This window comes from Colletes latitarsis, chromosome 10 (assembly GCF_051014445.1).
Source record: "Colletes latitarsis isolate SP2378_abdomen chromosome 10, iyColLati1, whole genome shotgun sequence".
Lineage (NCBI taxonomy): Eukaryota > Metazoa > Arthropoda > Insecta > Hymenoptera > Colletidae > Colletes > Colletes latitarsis.
This window is the reverse complement of record NC_135143.1, coordinates 14,935,721-14,953,155: the sequence shown is the minus strand read 5'-3', so window position 1 is coordinate 14,953,155 and position 17,435 is coordinate 14,935,721. Positions and strand designations below refer to the sequence as shown.

The 17,435-nt window shown below is 44.2% G+C and overlaps 1 long non-coding RNA gene across 1 annotated transcript; it reads left to right on the top strand.

The window, feature by feature from the left end:
* The first annotated feature begins 59 nt into the window (after nt 1-59).
* Nucleotides 60-1,593, top strand: LOC143346449 (uncharacterized). Its single transcript, XR_013080424.1, has 3 exons — nt 60-250; nt 576-671; nt 752-1,593. It is a non-coding gene; the product is annotated as an uncharacterized LOC143346449 (long non-coding RNA).
* Nucleotides 1,594-17,435: the final 15,842 nt, after the last annotated feature.

Here is a 17,435-nt window from a genome sequence, read left to right as displayed (position 1 = left end):
CTATTTTGCAACGTATGTTTGCACTACTGGGAACGTCGAGTCTTATTTTTCATCGTTTCTCGAGTAAAAGCACGAAACACCTCATTCGAAAAATTGAACATCAGTCAGCTTTGAAGTGTCGTATGTATCGCGCGGTCTGGTGGTCAGTAAATAACCTGCCTCAGTGCCAGTGTGTATCGTATTCGCAACAGTCTCTCTTTCTCGATGGTAACTTCGGTCGTGTGTGTGCTTTTGCTTCAAGGGAACGTTGGTACGAAACAGCTACGTGTCTCGCGAGGTGTAAATATTTACGCCTTTGGCCCTTGGGTATATTACGTTGAAATGCTAGAGTGGACGGTTGCGTTCTTTTTGCGTCGCAAGCTCGACACCGTACAGTGTATTTTCATCGTGCAAATTTTTTCACCGCGTTCACGCCTTAATTCCTTGCTCGAGACAACTTTCAGGGACGCGTCGATTACGTCGAGTAAACATTGTCTCCATTTAATGTCAATGAAGACGAAATTAAAAACACGTTCCGTATGTTTAATCGCTGCGATTGTCGCAACGAAATTATTGAGAGGTTATGTATTTCCCAGATTCGATGAAAAATACGAAGAATGGAATGCAAGTGTATCGAGTCGATGCGAAAGATTCATGGTAAACCGAGCATCGTTGCTGATAGTCGTATAGAGGTTAGATCGGCGATCTTTAAATTTAACCAAGGTTGCGGTCACAAGATTTTGCAACGTTTTATTTTTGTTTTTATTTCCAGCTTCGTTCCTCGGTCATCCCGAGCGCTTAAGAAACGTCGAGCCACTTGTCGAGATGTATTTGGAATCGAAGGCGCTATTTTGAACCACGACGAGCTCCAGTGACGCGAATACGTAAGTGTATTATTTTTCTCGTAAATATTTTCAGAAGCTCGCGCGATTTTTCCGCGTATCGTACAGAAATCGCCTCGGGTCTCGTAACGAACGAGCTCGTGGCACGAACTCCTCGACACGCGCGAAAACAGGATTATGTTTACCTCGCATCACGCAATTTGAAAATATCGCGGACGCGTTTATTAATAAATAAATCAGTGGTGTGCGTATGCGTATCGACTCTATGCTCTCGTTTTGCTGCCCCCCCCCCCCCACGTAGGCCGGTTTATCGAAATTCTTGACAAGCGAATTGCACAAACAACGTGCAGATATATATTAACGGGTAACCGTTGCGTTGTCTCTTATCGAACGGTCCGGCTTATCTTTGGCGAAGGTCATTAATGGCAGTGATTTCGTCTGGTGGTATGCGAAATAAAAAAAAAAAAATCACCGGCACGAAAACAAACTACACGAAATACATACGGTCTCTCTTGAACGCTTGCAGTTGAGAATTAAGAGCAATTAGGTACGGAAGTTGTGGTCGATGATTTCATGATGTTTTTGTACTTGTGAGAAGCAGCATTCAAGGCTATACTAGCCAAATTTCGTTCATGATACACTCGTAGTAAGTCATTCGTGCCAATGATTATGAAAGTGATGCAGGTCGTATCAAAGACTATTTTGATCTCCTAATTCGTATATTACTGAGTTTAATAGTACGATTTTAATAATAAATGATTTGTTTCGACTAATATCCAATGCCATTGAGTTTAGTACTCATGATTTATCTTATGGATTGCAAAATTCGAATACTTAAAATCATCACACTGGTTATTTTGCGGTCACCGAAATTTCCGTTCATTCTCTTATCGTTGCTTTGTCCTGCATAAAGCGTGCTGGTCTTGGGAAGAAAAACGTCCGTGAATTTTTATCGCTCGACGCACGTGTTTACAATGTAGTTTGCGATTGTCGACGCCCACGCAGATGTGCTTGCAAAAGATCCACGCGCGAGTAAAGGTTCCCAGTATTGCTGTATTAAATATTAATGAACGTGCCACGGCGTCGTGCTCTCGATCACGATCGACGTCGATGAAATCATTCTAGGATTAATTTGGCGCAATTTTCGAAGGATTCCCACGGGCTTCGACGAACACAGCGGAGCCACCGCTATCGGGAACGCATAACAAAGAGTCGATTTTGCCCTGCTGTCGGCTCGCGTGTGCTCGTGCGAGCGAAAACCACGCGGCGAAGCCGGCTCCTGGGACACCGACGAAACGAGATACGTATTAGATTACGTTGCATAATTTTATCGGCGATCGTAAAGCTGTTGCGAAACGTGAGACTCCCAATTCTCTAACGTTGCAAGCTATAAATAACCCATGTTGATCAAAATAACGCCAAGCCATCCTTAATTCCAACTTTACGCCACCGTTTATGCGATACGGGTTGTTTTATACCAAGCTCCTCTCTCTCCCTCGATGGGACAAAAACTGTCCGTGAAATATTCTGTCGTTCCAAATCAGAAAAACGTATCTCATATTTTTGCCCAGTTGCGTATTTATGCTGCAATAATAATCATGACAATAATAAAATGTTTAAAACTGCTGAGACCGTATCCACTTGTATACATATAATAGATACATGCGACGTATAAAAGGTCATAATACAATAGTCATGCGTAATCACAATAGAGTATAAATAAAAGAGAAAAGAACAGATAGTGAAAGCAACGACGATACTATTTGTAGTGTAAAGGGATTCGACTGTGTATAGTGTAACTAAAATTAAAGTTAGGTACTATAAAGATTGAGTTGGAGATGGAGTATAGTAGGGCAAGAGTACAGATGTATATCGCAGTAGCAGCATTTTTAAAAGTAGTTATACTATCAATATGTCTAACAGTAAACTACTGAACATTATTATTTCTATAGGTTCGCCATAGAATCCATTACATGCTTTAATTAGGAAAAGATTGTACAGTCGTTAAAGCGTGAAAGTACGTTTTGTATGTTCTCTAAGTACGAACGTGGTAGCTCAAGTCACGGTAAGATTCTCGGCGCTTCTCTCTTTCGTTTTTGTTTAAACATTCCACGACGTCGCGAAGAAAACCTGAGTCGCCATTTTACGATTCTCACGTGACGAACATCCGGACACGGTGATAAATAAAAGGTCGGGAGATCGTACGGTAGACTCGCGGCGCGTACTCGAGCGTTCGTCGACGATCGGTGACGAATTCGATTCACGGTAACAATGATTCCCCGGTCTGTTTCTATGGAATCGTGTAAATATTGTATCGGCGCTAAGAGCTACGGGCGCAACGGGGAATCCAGGTCAGTCGGTGGCTGCATTTTGCCAAGGCTTGCGCGAAACCGAGGGGGAAGAATCGTCACCCCGGGGTAACAGGACATCGAGGCATTCGAAAAAGGATAATCCGGCGTCCTCGAGAGGGCCCCGCATGAAAAAGTTGTTTTGATCGTTTCGGGTTTCTAGAACGGTGACCGTGAATGAAGCTTTAGCTGGTATATGGCTCGGCCGGGCTTGGGGTTCCGTGCACACGGGGGAGAACCAGATGTCACTGAAAGGGACACGGCCCATCCAGTTTGGTTCGCGCGTTAAGAAACGTGCTGGGACGCGCGATTAAAAAATTCGAGGGTGCTGTAGCAGGCAAAACGGCGATCCCGTCACGGTAGAGACAATTGGACGGAAGAAAAATTTCTTCCGTTCGAAAAATAGACCGGAACACGTAACATATTATATCTGCCGACCCTTCATCGTCGGGGCAACGAGCAACGCGAATTAATAATCTTTTAGAGACCTTTTCTTCCGTGACTGATATGGGAAACCTTGCACAAATGTTCGTTTTATGCAACCTTAGATCTGTGTTGTATTTCGGTGGAGTTTTTTACTTCGGAGGAGAAACCACACCCTGTACTTGAGTTATATAGTTTGTTCACAGTTGCAAACAAATGTTGCAATGTTTCTGAAGTATGAAATATTTTCCCTACTAGTTTATGGATCTCCAGAAACAGTACAATTTTTTGCTATTCAGTACAATACGAATAAATTGGTGTGATAGATGTTGTATTCGACGAGTTTTATCGAACGGCATTATCTCGCTGTATTTCACGTCTTTTGAATAACATGTTGCTCTCGAGGAATTCAAAGATCCGTGACAAAGTCACCTTGTAAAAACCTGCATTCTTAAAACATCCATTATGCAATGTCTTCGGAAAAGGTAACACGAATGACTAAACAATTACAAGTAGGCAGTCAAGCTTGACACATCGCGATCGCATCGATGTAAAATATATATATATATATATATACATACATTCCGTCAACCGTCTCGACACCTTATCCTATGCTATTGCCGGTAACTACCATGTCTACGTTACCATCAATACATTACACATTATTTCTTTTATTTCCCATAGATTACAATCTGGAATACTAAACTCCACGCTAAATATTTTGGTCGATCGCTTATCCGCTGATAAACGACGCCACATTTTACTATCTCTCTCACGGTATCGCTTCTGGCCTCAGCTTTTCTCGGTCACACGACCAACTTAAAGCAATGTGGTACAACCGTCATCAATCATTTCGCTGACAATGAAGCCATTATTTGCCTTTCTCTGTCGCATTTCTATGTTACAAGTTGAGGTTAGGCCTAGAAACAGCATCTCGGCTGCACCTCGTCGCTTTGTACACTTTAGTTTCTCGTATTTACTTTATACGCAGAGTGCAGTCTGGTTGTGCAACAAAGAAGTCATATAAAAATTAAATAAATTATGGTCGCTTCCTCCTTCTTCTCTGAAAGATGTTCGTCCTTATTGGTTTTAAAATGAAGGTAGAAACGGGGAACGGAATAGTGCAGTACCTGCCTTTCATTAACTCTAAGCGCTCAAAGTATTAGCCGTATAGTTCAGTAATCTAATTCTTCTGTTTATTACAACCTGCGTATAATGTCTCAGAAATTGTTACGCGTCCAGTATAGGCACAAACAAAAGGGGTGGGTATCGTGTAAGGTGTGGTCCGATGATTGGCGATGGTTCCCTCGTAAGTACACAGTTTAAAGTCACTCTACACCCTCGTCTGTTTTCCCCGTAGCCGAAAAGGAGAATAGAATGTAATCCAAGATTCGAATTGATTCTCTGGTGGAAGGTCGACGCGTTCGAAAGGGTGGCGCGAGCAGAGATTCAAAGTCCCGGGGTGCATTTTGGTGCGCGAGCGGCGTCGACGGTGGTAGGGTGGAGCGGGTGGAGGGTGTTGGTTCGGCGGCCGGGGGTTTTGAAGGTTGGGGGCACCGGGTTGACCGTGAGGTGCTGGAAAGCGGGGGTGTAGGTCTAGGTTCAGGGGCGGCGGTGCCCGGATGGGCGTGCACTTTCGGTTTCAGGATGCGCATGCCCGCTGCACTCTCGTTCTCTCCCTCCGCAACCGAGGATTCTATGCGCTCATAAAGTTTCTAGCCACGTAAAATCTACCACCAACGCGCAGTCGTTGTTCGTAGGAGCGACGAGAGCGTTGTTGGTACGCGTCGTTTCCGCTGCGTCGCTATTTCGTCAGGATCGAAAATTACAGGGCGTCGATCGTGTGGACGAGCAGGTTCGGATCGACCGCGCACCCTTACTGACGTTTCCCCCACGTTTCTCGGACTTGTTACACACCCTCGCGTCACCGTCCGATCGAACCGAATGCGCCCCTTTAGGATCCGTGAAATCGCCCTGGCTTGCGATTCTTACACAACCAACCTCCGCGAGGAATCGGTCTGTTTTTACTCCATTATCCCCGAACTTGTTTAAAGATGTATTCTTATCTTTCGTACGAGATGATTTATATTTTTCCAGAATATCTATATTGCTTCAGATTTGTAGATTCGAGAAGGTTAAAATTTCTCTGTCTATTCAAGGGTGTTACATTCTGTTATAAAAATAGTGTTATATTAATTTGATAATTGTTTGAATTATGCAGCCTCTAAAGACACAGTGCCCGCTCTGATTTCAGTATCCCCGTCGTACTAAGCAGTTAACTTACTCCGACATTTACTTGCCCCCCACGGAGATTTACACGATAGTTTCTGGAAAGTTTGAAAATATAATTGCACGTCGTTTATCTTCCACTCGTGTTGAACCACGCCCTACGCGAATGAGCGCGCAGAGAATAGAGACAGACTCGAGCCACCAGATATCAAGGGTAACGCGGTAATTAATTTCGTCTCTGTAATTCCCGTTGCCCCGTGTATAAGCAATTATTTAGTTTCCCGGGCGGAAGTCACGTACGGATGTTCTTCGAGTTTACCGCGGGAGATTACCCGGGAACGTTTCGTTTCGTCTTCAAGGACGCAATTTTCGCGGAGATCCGCGCGGCAGCCTTTCAGACCGGAGGACTGGCAATCTCGTTGACCACCCAAGCACGTTTAACGAATAATTGTTTGGCCGTGCAACGACTTTGCACAGGTACACGCCCCTTTAACGACGCGTTCGACTTTTGTTAAACGACGTTCACAATTGTTTGGCAAACGGTGGTATTATTCAATCTCGTCGTCCGGCGACGGTTTCTTTGGCTCTCAGTTTTCGCGACGCGTTCGAGCAAAGAACGATAACGAAGGTGCATGGAACTTGTCTTGCCGCCCTTGGTTGCTGCACTCGTTAACGGAAAAGTGAGACCACGCGCGAGGAAAAGAAACGTCCAGTATATTTGGTATTTTAATACCACTTTGAAATTATTGCACTCCATACTTGTAAACGCCAAATATTTTTCTGTACAGGAACGCGTATGGTTTTTAATTTTTTATTAATTTCATTTTGAAAAATAAAGCTAGGGAGTTGCTTATATGATCCAACCTATTTCTTTAATAATGACCTAAAAAGGAGTTCCTTTTACGCGGAGGTCCGAGCTGGAGCTTCATTAGTTTCGTACCAAATCCGCTTCTAATTAAGCCGCGTCTATAAAGATTCACACAACACCAAGTGTCGGCCATAAATGCTTTAAAAGCGCAATATAGACTAGGGGTTACTGTCAGGCTACGTAAATATACGTCGTCCAGGGTAGAAGGATTAAACTTTCGATCTTAACGAGGAACACGAACGTTTCGCAAACTCGAGTTCCGCTAATCGTGAAACCTTAAACAAGTTCGGTGCAATGAACGGAAATTGACGTATCTGTCGAGCGTGTAGCGGAAAGAACTTTAATTAACGGCCTTCGGTGTACGAGCCGTTCTCGTTAACGACCGACGAAATACCAGCAAATGCAGATTAACGCAACGAATAATTATTCTGGAACGCGTTTTAGAAAAGATTACTTAGCGATTGTTCGGAAGGCGATTCGAGGCGGGAGAGGACCGAGGCTGAAAGTAACAAATTTAAGTCTACGAGTCGCAAAATACTTATTGCATATTTTTTGTTATTAGTTACGTACAGAATCACGGTAGAAACTAGTTTCTCCGAACCGAAAATACATTGCAATTGGTCGCGATAGTCGTTAGATAGTTATTATGCATGAAACACGCCCGACGATCAAAGGCTAACTGTATCTTAACGTTTTCAGCTCGCTTGTTCTTATTGTTTCGTGATCTGTTCGTCGATGTAAACATAGCCAAGCGAGCCTCTCCTCGCGAGGGGAGATAAGAGCGATCAAATTTCTCGTACTTGTTCCTCTAACTGTTACAAGTCATCCCCGATCGAGTAACAACCCGCGGAGCATTGCCGTGCCATCGATCTTAAACGCGACGCGGTGTGGGCGTAGAAAACGAGACGAATCGCGATGGTTTCGGAGGCGTTGCAATTTGTTCACGGTAGACTCGGCTTATTTCCGTCGCTAGGCAAAGCTATTCATAGCGTACCGACATGCAATTGCATAAAGCCAGTGGATACGTTGACCCTAAGCGTTATGTAACTCGCGTCTAGCGCCAGCTATCAGCGGAACGATAACACGGCAGCTCGATAGTTGGTCCGACGTTGTATATCTATGAGAGCATTTGCGCCTAGATCGTTGTATTATTCGCAATCTCTTCGTGCCTTATCTTTCGGGTAACGTCCATCGACTTTCGAAACAAGCATCCCGTTTGTATGCTCGTTACCGCCGTCGGAGAGACTGCGCGTCCCATCGGTTACCGTTTATCTCTCCGCGTACTTATGTACGTGGGAACGTTACTGTAAACGATACCGACGATGCTTCCAATAACAACGATTCCTCCTCGATAAACGAAAACCATCGCGGATAAAAGAGAATCGCAACGGCGCGCCGGATGGGCCCGGGCGGCGTTAAAGTCGCGTTCGATAAGGATCCGATGACCATGCCAACGAAAGGATTACTTATCGTCTAGAGCATCCGATGTCCTCGTTATCTTCGAGATACCTTTTGCGCGGCACCATCATTCTCTAAATATAAACCACGGGAGATCATCGTACGCGTAATCTTAATAGAAATCAGAAATTGTTGGCTTCGCGGTCGTTCATTTTTAATCGACGAGTGCAAATTCATCGGCGTCTGGCGTCGACGATTCGGAAGCACAAATTTAACAGCTAGATCGGAAAGTTTACCTCGAACGGGTTGTGGAAATACACAGACGTGAGTTTCCAACAAAGCCGCGTGCGGTTCGATGGTTGCGGAACATTCGTCAAGATCGAAACTGGGTTACGCGCCGCTTCGAAATAAGCAAGCGGAGATCCGTGCGCGACCGCTCGACAAAGCCACGGTCGTTGCTTCTGTAACCCTCGCGTAACACGCACGTTATTCGGAAACTGGTCTCAGGTCCAATCTGGATCCTTTTGTGCCCATCTGCGAGCTCACGTGTCCCCGCTATTCAGTCGACGAGCTCGGGATATCTGACCACGTACTCGCCTTTCAAGGATTAAATCTCTTCGAATGAATCCAATTCGAACGGGACGATTCACTTTGACCGGTTCGCGTGCTCTCCTCTGCCACTGCTCTTCAAACTTTTTCGACAGTGGTTTACTAACCCATCCGATAACTATTGGTATACTAGATTCGATACGGAACTTGGAAGTATAGGGGTACGTCCAGATCAAAAACTAGTATTCGACTTCTAACAATTCTTTTTAGATTTATCCCTTTACAAACATCATTTTTGATTGGATTAATTGTATAACAGTCTAAAGAAGACTCTGCGAGGATACGAAAGCCGCCATTTTTGGGAACAGGCTACGTGCGCCACCTGAATGACGACTAAAGCACTAGTCGCTTCGAGAAAAATCCTCACGTTTAACGCCAATCAAGACTTCTTGAAAAGGCGTCTTATTAATATCAGATTTGATATCCTCTTTCGAGGGATGAAACGATCAGTGTTTCAGTCGCCTGTGGGTTATTCTTAAAAATGGCAGTTGCCTTGCAAAGGTAACGGACCCACGTTGCTCTAGTATAGAAGCTGTTCGCGCGTCTTCGGTGCGATCGATTCGTAGTTCGAAATCTATGAAACAGATTAAGTACGTCGTGTTCCCAGAACCCGGTTGCAGTTCGGTACGATCTGTACTCTCAAAATAAATATACTCCCGGTTGCTTTGATTGACTTAATGACGTCAGTCCCTGCGAGTTGGTAGCATCAGAGGCACACGATTTTCAACCGATCTACAGCGACAGTCTCAAGATAACTTTACGCCGCTGTATTTCGGGCGCCACCTAATTCCGAATCATAGTTTACACAGAGTGTCTCGCAACGAGCACAACCGAGAACCAAGCATACGTGTAAAAAGTAAATGGGAAAAACGTGGAATAACATTCTTTTGTGCGAGAAATCGCTTTCGAGAAAATCGATACTGCAAAGTAGGTTACGCGCACGATTTACTGATAAGTCTTCGCTCGCGGATCTCTCTGTACGGTCCCTATCGTATCTGTTTAAAGATAATTGCTCCATCCTTGCCAATTCCTCACTGTCTAACTTATAAAAAGAAGTAGGTATCTCGTGTTTCGATTAAAATATATTACGTTCCAATACTAGAAGTAGGTAATAGTCGAAATAATATAAATAAATGATGTATGTAGGAATTCCCGCGTAGAGCCAGCGTCCTCCTGTTTCGTTCGAGGATGTCGTTTGCCCGCGCCAGACTTCCGGAGCGGAATCGCGCATCATTTCGTCGTTTATCGAATCTGTCCCCGTGCACGTGCGCGGGCAACTGTGACTGCAACGCGTACGCGCTAATTGCGCAACGGTGATTCACGGCGCACACATTTGTTTTGTCGGTCCGAAGAAAACGGTCGCCTTAATTACCGAGCGAACGGATTTATGCTAACGTCCGTGCACCTTGGCGCGGCGTAAATTTAATTACTCTCGTATCCAGACACCGTGCGCGAGGGTAATTAAAATATTCGATGCCATAACGCGCGGTCGCGTCTTCTTCTTCGCGCTAAGTGTATACTATTGACTTTCTCTCGACTAAACTTCTCCGCGTGTTAATAACGGAGACCGCGTTATCCCTCGTATTTTATTAGATCTTGTCAATTTATCGCATATCGCCCTCTTTGGATACGCTTTAACGAAACTCCTTGTATCTAATCATTTTACGCGTTGGAAGCAAGAGATCGTCGACTCGTAAAAAATTAGTTTCCAGCGTTCTGCAATTTGCCAGATCTAGTTCGTGATTACACGATCGGTCCAAGATTGTGCGCTCTAATTTCGCCCTTGAACGCATAAAGGTAACGCCGCCTCGCGTGGCAGTACGACGCGTCGCGGCGTCGTTTTGATAAAACTTAATCGAAGGGTTGCAATTACGGCCGATAGCGTGGCTCGAAGCCATCGATCCGGCCGAACGAGCGACCAGCTGACTCCGATCTTCGCAAAATCCGAAAACGTGATCTGGGATCTTATCTGCCAGGACAATGATTTATGATACGACCGTATACACAATTCGACCGATAACCGACTAAGCCCGTGCACGAGCTCCGTGGCACGAGAGAGCCAAGTGTCGGCCGATCACCGATAACACCGCCCATCAAAGTGCTTTCTAAGATCTCACCGTGAGGTCACAGCCGGGGCCACCGACGGTTTACAACGTTTATTATTGATAGAGCCGTTCGAGGAGGCGAACGATGCTCGCGATTCGTTTACGATTCTTCGACAACGGTAGTATCGAGGGACACGAGTTCGAGGGAAGGCCTCAATTACGATGGAACATCGTACCTTTGCTCGAAAATTGCAATTATTGAATTCTATTTCCAAATGGAATGGAGGTTTGACTTATATTAGTCACGGAGTCGGGAAAAATTTTATTTGAACGATAGATAACTAATGAAATCAACGTACTACGTAGATACGATCTAACGGTTGAATTTATTTATTAGTTTCGAAAGTTATAAAACAGAAACGTAATCCTTACCGTGCTGTTTCTATCACGGAATAACGGATAAACACACGGATGGTTATTATCAATTTTGTAGGCACAACGAAGCGAATTGAACGAAGATAAATGGAACCAGATGAATTGAGATATAATGATCGGAGATTTCAGGAAAGGTTACCTCAGGCGAGGATTTCGAATCACGTAAGCTAATGTCTACCGGCATTCCTCTCGTGAAAACGCATTTTATGAGCGAATAGACGGACTTCTCGTCGCGAGCATCGCTCAGGCGCATTCTTTATAACTCTTTGCACTACCTGTCCCCGATGACTAGGTCGATGTTCTAGGAACGCTCTTACAGCAAATCAACATTACTCGAAACGTTTTCTCGAACGGTTTCCAGCCGTTACGTAACCCACGCGTCACTTGTGAGTGATAGGCATCGTTCGCGTTAGCCATTTCCCGTGCAAACTAGAAGATACCATTAGTGATCCATCGGACTATCGACTTCTCCTATAGTAGATACGGTGAAAAGTATTGTCCCATACTATGCTTCTTGAATGAAAGGATCTAACATTTATCTATATTCCTAAGCACAAACGTTGCTTGTATTGATTCAAGAGATTTGGGGATTCACATTTGTGAAACTATCGTTATGTATAACATGATTGTTCCGTGTGCCAAGCATCGACCCATCTTGTGTATACAAAATTATTGCATCTGGGGTATGTTAACTTCTAGGAACGAGTAGAAATCGGGGACATTTATCTCGCGGCTCAAACAGAAAATTTCGCCAGACTCTAAACAATCGCTTACGATAATAAAGATGCGTGAATAGCTGTAAAGCGTTGGAAACTATTCAAAAGAGGGGTTGAAAAAGTCGGAACGATGTTGAAGCAAACGTTGTAAATTGAAGCGTTTACCAGCGAGTGGACAGGTATACGCGTACGGATAATTGCGATTCCCTCGGTATCGAAATTATCGATGCGTAGGCGGTCTGGGTTACTCGACGTATCGATTCTCGAACGAGCTCACGCAGCAATACAATGTTCCGGTGCTAACGGCCGACGGTCGGTCATTGTTCCGCAATTATGGTCCTATCTAATCGGCGCTAGTAGCTAGAAACGGTCGTCGAGCGATTCCCGATATCTAATCGCGAAAGCTCGCGCGATACGTGGGAGAGAAAGCGATTACGGCGATTCCCGTTTTGGCGACGCGGTTTCTCTTCGCCTGGGTCTTCGCTGTCTCGCGTTAATTAGGACTTAACTCTTTCGCAGCACCGTTGGCTACGTCGTCCAACCGCTTAAAAACTAGCATTGCCACCATCTTACAGAAATACCACATTTTATATCACTTCTCGCTAACCATTGTTTCTTTTGGAATTTTTTCTTTCCTGGTTTCGAAAAATTGTATGATTCGTAAGTTGAACACTTCTGTCCCTCCCAACTAGGAGGATCCAGAATGATTACTATATTTCGATTTTGGATAGCGCCACTCGATCGTGACTTAAATAGTATTTTTCGGTTATATCGTATCGCGTCTCGTTTGCACGTTAATTCGAAAGCTTCCCCGACAAATCGTTGCTAGATATTTTCGGGGCGGAGTTTAGCAACTTATCGCGATTGTACTCCCCGGGTCATGCGTTGCCCGGAGAAACTTGGGATATTGCAACGTGAAAAGGCAGACCCGTGCTCATTTCGAAGTTAACGTCTCGCGAGGGAAGAAATTCCGCTCGCAAACGAGCTTCCGAGCCTATAGAGCGAGAGTTCGCGAACAGCAGACACTCGTATCGACCAGATTGAAAGGTGAGGCAGACAGGTAGGCCCGTATGTCGGCGCGTACGCGTACATAACGGTCGTTACGTTAATGGCCAGTCGCGGCGGCGAAGTATGTAACCGAGCTTTCGGCCAATAATGAGCATTACGCCAGCGAACGAGATCCGGGGACGGGCTGAAACTAATCGATGCTGCCCGCCGTAGAATCGATTCTTTTCGTCCGACGGGGAGGGAAACGTTATCGCCTGGAAAATATTCATGCGCCTCTAACACTTTCCATCAGCTTCCTGTACGACGGTCTTAAAAGAGCGGGAGCCACGCGTAAATAAAATAAGACCGATCTTTGGCAAATTTTTTATTACGTAAACCCCTCACAAAACTTTTCGTCGCTCTTCATATATATTCTTTAACACTTTAAGATACATAAAATTTTTTCCCCCTGTCACGTGTAATCGACTTTTACCGAAATAATAAATCTCGACGATGGTGATTGACGTGGAATGAACACATTTTCCATCGATGACGGTTTCTCTATCTTCGAGGAATAATTTATTGCATACATGCGCACCGGACACATCGTCCACCCAGTGTGCTGCAATACATATTTAGAGTGTCCGTGATAACATATTACATCTGGGAAACGGTCGATCCCACCGTGGTTCCCGTAAACCGCAGTACGGATAATTGGGTAGAATTTGGTAGAGAGTTTGAGCGAAACTAGGCACAGAACTGTTGAAGCAATAACCCTAATACTCGAAGGGATAGGCAATGACGGTATAGAAAAGCATAATTCCCCATTTGGAAGGCATCGATTGAACGAAACCTTATATTCAGGCCTGGCTGAAATTCGAGGACGTCACGCTATGGCTTTCTTCCGTCTATGAATTAGTGAAAAGGAAATTCTTAGGTACCCGGAGACAATTCCAGGTTGCTCGATGGAGTTTCGTGCCATTATTCGAAGAATATGAATACGTTCTGTGGCGTCGTGGGAATCGGGCAATATGGCTTTCGACGAAACCGGCTATATTTTGGGATATATAGTCCAATATGTTATGCATGATGCTCATCTCCGGCTAACATAATAACGATTCGTAAAATGAACCTCAGTGATTCGTAAGTTGAGCATCTATATCCCCTGCAACTGGAGGAATCCCCTTTCGAGTCTTCTTTCACGTAAACACTATACAGGGTGTTCGGCCATCCCTGGGAAAAATTTTAATAGGGGATTCTAGAGGCCAAAATAAGACGAAAATCAAGAATACCAATTTGTTGATGGAGGCTTCGTTAAAAAGTTATTAACAATTAAATTCAAAAATATCAAATCGTTCTGGAAAAATTATTTTCGGTTGCGGGGGTCAATTACAATCATTTTTGGTGAATAGACATGCCCCCGAAATCCTACCCACTTTCGAGAAAAAAAATCGGGTAGATGTTGAAATTTTTCGACGAAAAAACAAAATTTCAAATCGTTCTGAAAAAATTATTTTCGGTTGCGGGGGTCAATTACAATCATTTTTGGTGAATACACATACCCCTGAAATTCTACCCACTTTCGAGAAAAAAATTCGAGTAGGTATTTAAATTTTTAGACGAAATTAAAAAATTTCAAATCATACTAAAAAAATTATATTTAGTTACAGGTGTCAATTACAATCATTTTTGGTCATTATACATGCCCCCGAAATTCTATGCATTTTCGAGAAAAAAATTGTTTACCAAAAATCTAATGTGAGGCCAGAAATGCTTCCTTGAAATTTCATGCATATCTTTAAAACGTCATAACTTCTGAACGGATTGGACGATTTTAATGTTTAAAAAAGCAAACTACGCGTATTTTGGTGGAGAATATGTACAAATTGCAAAAATATTCGAAAAGTTGGTCCTTGACCCCGCAAAATGAGAAAAACCCCATAAAAATGGTCTAATTTTTAAACAGCCATAACTCCTACAATTGTGAATATATTTCAATGAAACTTTTTTCTGATGTAGAGCTCATCGGTACCTACAAAAAACTATTCGACAACTTTTCTGTAGGGCATCAAACAAAATTACTAAAAATGAAAAAGGAATTTTTAAGAAAAATCGACAAGGGGGTAGGTGCCTAAATTTTTCGACGAAAAAAAAAAATTTCGAATCGTTCTGAAAAAATTATTTTCGGTTGCGGGGGTCAATTACAATCATTTTTGGTGAATAGACATACCCTCGAAATCTTGCGCATTTTCGAGAAAAAAATTCAGTACGGTCGAAACTTTAAACGTTAATAACTGTTTAACGAAGCCTTCATCAACAAATTGGTATTCTTGATTTTCGTCTTATTTTGGCCTCTAGAATCCCCCATTAAAATTTTTCCCAGGGGTGACCGAACACTCTGTATATTATATAGGAATAGGTGGACGGTCGAGTACTTGCGAGACAGATAGAGGTTGATCGTATCCCTCTGTTGGCGTGTGTGGGAGGTGTCGCGAAAACGTGGTCTATCTCTCGTGCAACGGCACAACACGCCCCAAAGTAGTTCGATACGACTTCTTTACTCGCCTCTTAATATTCCGCGACGCGCGAACGGCCCCCGTCGCCTTGCTTTACGTTTTGCTTCTTCGCACGTCGGATGAAAACAGTGACGTCATAACTTACGAAGTTATGGCGCTATTCTCAGTTTATGGCTACCGGCTGCTTCGACGATATCCGGAGTTATTACGGCCGCTGCGGGAATCACGGGCAGAATTGAAAACAAAAGGAGAAATATAGATAAGCTAACTACCCGGTTTCGGGCATCATATTCAACCATAAATACCGCTATAAAAGCGCATGATCGAGGGACGTTCCGGGCGTAGTCGCGAGAGTGTCCTCGCAGCTCTAACTGTCCCCGAAGTGTGCAGGAAAATTCGGGAAACTTCCTTAAAAATTACACTGATCTTTAAAATTTTATTCGAGATCGAGGAAATTATCAGTTCGATCAAATATGGATCCCTCAAAACGGGGATAAGCAATCACGGTTTCGATCTTGTGTGTTCATTCATCCTCCTCGGGCCAACAATATTATATTCTCACGAGTGTTTATACGAAAAGTTTAATTTGATTACTGGCAGGTTGCTCGAACATAGTTTTTATTTTACCACTGAAACTTTTTCGATTACCATAACGAGGAGATCCGTTCTCCTCGTTGGTCTCCCGTTACGCTCTTCTTCCTTTCCAAGCGTGAATTTTCAAACTTGATTATCCCGAAAACGAAACAATTTTCTTCCCCTTTTCCCTCAGACTCCTCCACTTGTACGCGTTATCCGACCGCGTCTTGTACTCGTCAAATCCGCGAACGTTCGAGCGTAGAAAAATTCGACGAGAAGACTCGACCCAAGATTTTTTTACGCGTCGTAAAGACCCGTTATAAATTTTCCCGAACACACAAGGCAACGACAAGGGAATCGCGGGGCTACCCGGCGAAAAAGAAGCACGGTACGCGTGCGTGTGCTGTTCCAGCTGCGCTCGTTAAATCGCGCGGCGATTTTTCAATCGCGCCGCGTAACGTTTCAGCGAGGCCTCGGTCTCGCGCGGATAAAGAAAACGCGAGGTTTTACGAGCTCGTAAAAATCGTGCCACGTACGGGGGCTGGGGGGGAGCCCCGTTCCGGGGACCTCCGCAGGGGAACTTTGTCGTCGTTCGCCGTGACGCATGCGCCGTGCGGTTCGCGCGGAAACTGAGCTCGCTGAACCATTGACGTGTCGGCCACCAGGTTTGTTTTGGATTTTAAAACTAGGCCGATGGGTCGTTGCCCTCCGACAAATCCTCCGTCTTCTTCTGCTATGCTCTCTCTTTTCTTAGGTTAGGTTACTGCGAACCTATGCCGCCTACTACGGATTTACGTGTGCGTGACACATGTTAGCATAGAAGCACGCGCGTTTGCTTTTGCAGGGGCGTCGATAGTCGCGGAACAGCGGGGCGCCGTTGCGTATTTCTCTTTCGATACCCCTCGATTGCATACCTATGCTTCGAGGGGGAAATCTCGAGCACCTAAGGGGGAACAATGTTATAGGAACGCGGAGTGGATCAGCTTTGTTCTCCGAGCTGAAAGCCACTAAAGACTCCGTTCCATATTGTCCACAATTTTCTATTCTTCAACCTTTAATTATATCTCTATCACGTGCAATTCTATTTATACAGTTCCTTCAATAATTTAGACGTATGATTAGTAGTGATGTTTAACAGATTCGGAAGTAATGAAAATTGTAATTGTTTTCGTCTTGAAAATACTGAGTCATCGTTGATCGTAGGATGTAGATAACGTCTGGTGTAACTCCGATGCGAACAGTTTGAGAAAAGTGCGACAACCTGAGAGGCAAACAATGCTACAACATACAGTGCTGTACTTTTCCACGGTCTACCGAGCGAGAAGCAGACATTCTGCCGTTCATTATCGTTGGGGTGTAACTTTTACTTGTCAGTGATAAAGTGGCAAAATGTCTGAGTACACTTGTACCGAGGCGACGGACTTGTGCGTACTTTATGACATCGCAACGAGTTTGCTTAATCTG